Source organism: Cucurbita moschata, unplaced genomic scaffold (genome assembly GCF_002738365.1).
Source record: "Cucurbita moschata cultivar Rifu unplaced genomic scaffold, Cmos_1.0 Cmo_Scf00008, whole genome shotgun sequence".
NCBI classification, from domain to species: domain Eukaryota; kingdom Viridiplantae; phylum Streptophyta; class Magnoliopsida; order Cucurbitales; family Cucurbitaceae; genus Cucurbita; species Cucurbita moschata.
Window position 1 is genome coordinate 3,649,399 of NW_019268524.1, and position 4,305 is coordinate 3,653,703.

The window sequence follows — 4,305 nt, forward strand, 5'->3', positions numbered from 1 at the left end:
AAAAAAAAAAAAAAAAAAAAAAAGAAGAAGAAGAAGAAGAAGAAGAAAGGAACACTTTAAAAGAAAAGGCATAACAGATCTACAGATTAAGTGCTATTTCAAAATATGCTTGAAGCTAAAGGCAAATTACAATTAAACTAAGTTATATGAAAAAGCCTAATGAGATAAAAATAAAAATAAAAACAAAAAGGTCATAGTACCAGTACTAATGACTGCTTTTACTTCCTTGCAGTCTACAGAACTTCTGGTTTAGATTGTGGAAGATAGTACCTTTGTTAAATCCTGTCCTGAAAGGAGAAAGATGCAACAACAATATGATAGAAACTGATGTCCATCGTGGGAGAACAAACAGAAGTTCTTGATACAAGCATAAAGTATCATTCAATAACTACATGCTTTTTCTTTTGATTCATTCCTTGAGAAAGAACAGTGTTAAGCGAAGCCATGCACCAACCAGGTAGAACATGCAAGAATAGTCACAAATGTGTAACTAAGAAATGGATAAAATAAACCTGAAACATCACTTTTTTCACACATGTAAGAAAGGGTGATTAAATGTCAATACCCTATCACCCTTTTCCTTAGTGACAAATAATTCTAATCGCAACAAAAGAATACAAATGGGACCAGATACTAAAAGTTGAGGGGTGAAGAAGAAGAAACTTCCCAGTTTAACAAAAAAGAAAAGGGGAGGGGAAATCTATAGAAATATTTAGTAAGATAAGGTCGTGGACACATTCTAAAATACCTTGTTCAAGAGATATTTCTGTTGTATCCTTGGAGGAGACCGATATCAGAAATTTATGACATTTTTTCATCTTAATGAATCTGAGACTTTATTGTTTCAGGAATGCAGGAATTTAGTTGATAGTGGCTGGAATCTCAGGTATACAAGACAGCACAATGAAAAAGAACTTTCTAACTAGAGTCTCTCATCTTCTTGAAAGTGTTCTGTTCGTTAATGAAAGAAATATGCTATGCCGGAGCTGGAATTCTGATGGCCTCTTTACACCTAAAGCTCACTTCTCTTTCTATAACATGGTGGTGGCTCTCCCTTGAACCCGAAGAAATTTTTAAATGTTCTTTGGAGGAAATAAGTGCCCAAAAAGATGAAATTTTTAGCTTGGCTAGATCAAGGAGGTTTGAATGCTGCAGACGAGGTTCCAGAAAAGGAACGGGTTCTTTATCCCAAGCTGCACAAGTTAGGGAAGTTTTTAGATCTTCTAAAAAACATGCCTTCCTCCCAAGTATCCATTTTGTAATATATAAACCTTAGTGGATAATGGATAGTACGCCATTTTCAAGTTTACGTTTCTTATCTTGCTATAGGCAGAAAATCTATCTAATCAAGCAAAATCCATCAACTAGGCATGTATGATATCTGTATATCATAAAAGTACTACCATCTGCAAGTCTGCTTGTTCACGTTCAAATGCAACAGATCTTGAAGTACTGATAAATTTCTTTAGTGAATCTGGCCAATATTCCTGAATGATTTTGTCAGATCAGAAAATCAGAAAATTAGTTTTCACTACATTAGAGTAAGTGCCCTCGTAACAAGAAACAAAATAGAAAGCTCTATCACATAATTTCTTAAATTCCTTAAATGGATTAAACTATCAGCAATATTCCACACAAAACACTCCCTAGTGGCCAATGCTGAGAACAGTCAACAACTCCGATTCTTCTCAGCAACTACTTCAGGGTCAATGATGCAGTTAGAAAATACATTATGACACGTAGTGACACGTAGATGGCAATCATCAGCATTTTTTTACGCTAGCCATATTTCATTTCTGAGTTCTTGCCATTTAATAACTTTCAGTTTTATTTAATAAAATTAGTCAAAGACATCATATGTGCACCTAAGACTGTACCAATATTTAATAAGAAATCTATGGAGTTAGTGGATACCACGCCTAGATATGGAGTTAGTGGATGAAAATAATCAGCGTCCTTATTTTTAAATCCATGTATCAATCGATAACTGAATTGATATGCTCAGGATGCAAACACACGAGGTTAGACAGAAATCTTTATGGCATCTGTTATATAATAATAATAATAGTAGTAATAGTAATAATAAAATCCAATCCCTTACATATTGATTTTCCCAGAAATTGAAACTGAATTTCTTCAAAGCAATCTGTCAATGTACAGTCTCAGCATTCTTCCGAAGAATTAGCTGTCCAACAGCGTAATATCTTAGAGAATACCTAATTTAAAAACAATATAATATTACAACTAACGATCGATCTCATTTCCATGAATATTTCTCAAATACTCCACAAGAACAAATCAATATTTGATATATGTTATGCTTAGATCCAGATAATCAAACAATTACGTAAAAATTGACATGTATCTAGAGGATTACGTCATATAACAATATCCAAAAATACTTATAATGCATCAACGAGAGAGCGTAATTATCAAATCAGTCAAATACTTCCTGCGAACTTTTGTCGTGGATAAATGGCTTACAAGTGAGTTCGACAAATATAGCTTCTAAACAAAGTTATAAAGTCCAAAAACGAGCTAATGGAAATAAAATCCAAGTCAAACAATCTTCTTCAATTAAAGACGCACCTAGACAACTCCATAAGGAATTAGGTGCAGATTTTGCGCAGGTTCCCTGCGCAACCACTCCATCCATTCCTTATCAACAGCTTCCCGTAGTCTATCCCGGAAGAGCGAATGGAAGCAGTAGCGTAATGGATATCACAAAAGAACATCCACGAGTGAAAATCAAAATCAAAATCAAATAAGCAGAATTCAAAACTTGCGCGAATGAAGAATTAAATCAACAAACCTTGAAGAATTAACGACAGAAGTATTGATCAAGAACGAGTAAGGTTTGGCAAACTCGACGATCGCCCTCGTGCATTGCAGAGTATCGGCTGCGGTATCGCAACTGTATTTCCTGTTGCCGCGAAAATCAGTCGCCACTGTTCTGTCACGCTGACGAGGCGGTAGCGTATATATACATTTACGAGTTGAGCCCAAACGACATCGTCTAACGTCTTATATATTTGACAAATAAAATAATTGTAAAATTAGCACATTTACACACATTGTTAATAGTTTAAGGTCGATATTAAATATTTAAAAATATATTATTTTACTATTACAATATTATTTATTTCTTTTAAAAGGAATATACATTATTTATTTTGAACCTAATAAATTGGTAAAAATACTATATAATCGGTCAGATTCTCCTTATTAGCTAAACAGGGTTGGGACGGAAATACTTCCCTCTCCACCCAATTCTCGTCAAACTAACTTTATTTTTAATTTATAAAATATTACTAAAATCTTGTCATATTAAAATTTGAGTTTATAGAAATTAAATATTTTTTTTATAAAATATTATTAAACTTATTATGGTGTTACCATTTTTAATAGTAATTATATTAGGAAATTAAAATTATTCCTTCATTTGTTTTGTAACTTAATAATATATATATAAATCAATTTTTTTAATTTATAATTTCTTTTTTTTACAATCACATTTTTATAACTTTGTATTCAATTTATTATACTTTATTTTGGTTAATAAATTCAAATTTTGCGAAACTAAAATTAATATAATAAATTATCAGAATTTATAAATATTATCACATATATATTACAATCTCTAACAACAAATTTTGATTTTTATAAATTATTATATTATATTATTTATTTATTTTTAATAAAAAAAATTTATAGTATAAAATGAAAATCATGCATTAAAAAGAAGTTTGCAAGAAAATCATTTAAAAAAAAAAAGAATTAAAATCGAAGGTCTATATATATTTATAATCGTTGAATAGGATACAAGCTACCAATTAATACAATATAAACTAATTAAATATTGAAAATAAAATAAAATATACTATAAATTAAATCATAAATAAAAAATATATTAAAATATAATATCTAAGATATATTCTTCGGATATTATATTTCATCGCAAACTTAAACATTCTAACGATTGGAACATAAGTGTCGTAAAAGTACAAATAAAAAAATACATAATAATAATAATAATTAACAAAGAGGTATACGGTGGGTGGAATTCGAACGTGGCAATTGAAAAGAGTGGAAACGTGGAACTCAAGAAATGGAAAAGTAGTTCACACGTGCGAAGGAGAAACGTGCCGCACGCACCAACTTTCTAATCACATCTACGCCTGGTCAAAATTAAAAAAATGTATCTTTGAATAATTTATCGGTAGGCGACTTCGGTGCCTAACTTCTTCTTCTACACCCTACTTTCCCCACCCTCCAAAAAAAAAAAAAAAAAAAAAAAAAAAAAAA

The 4,305-nt window shown here is 30.9% G+C and overlaps 1 long non-coding RNA gene across 4 annotated transcripts in view; it reads right to left on the reverse strand.

Annotated features, from left to right (window-relative positions):
* Nucleotides 1-2,942, reverse strand: part of LOC111445818 — a 4,032-nt gene extending 1,090 nt beyond the window's left edge. For 2 of the 4 annotated variants that reach the window (XR_002710920.1, XR_002710917.1), the window contains exons 1-6: nucleotides 2,813-2,942; nucleotides 2,590-2,680; nucleotides 2,102-2,185; nucleotides 1,404-1,487; nucleotides 749-1,193; nucleotides 201-287 (exon numbers count right to left, since the gene is read on the reverse strand). This is a non-coding gene — a long non-coding RNA (uncharacterized LOC111445818). Of the gene's footprint in view, nucleotides 1-200; nucleotides 288-748; nucleotides 1,194-1,403; nucleotides 1,488-2,101; nucleotides 2,217-2,589; nucleotides 2,681-2,812 lie in introns of all 4 variants that reach the window. The other 2 variants (XR_002710919.1, XR_002710918.1) reach the window with 2 other exon arrangements.
* Between the last annotated feature and the right edge of the window lie 1,363 nt (nucleotides 2,943-4,305).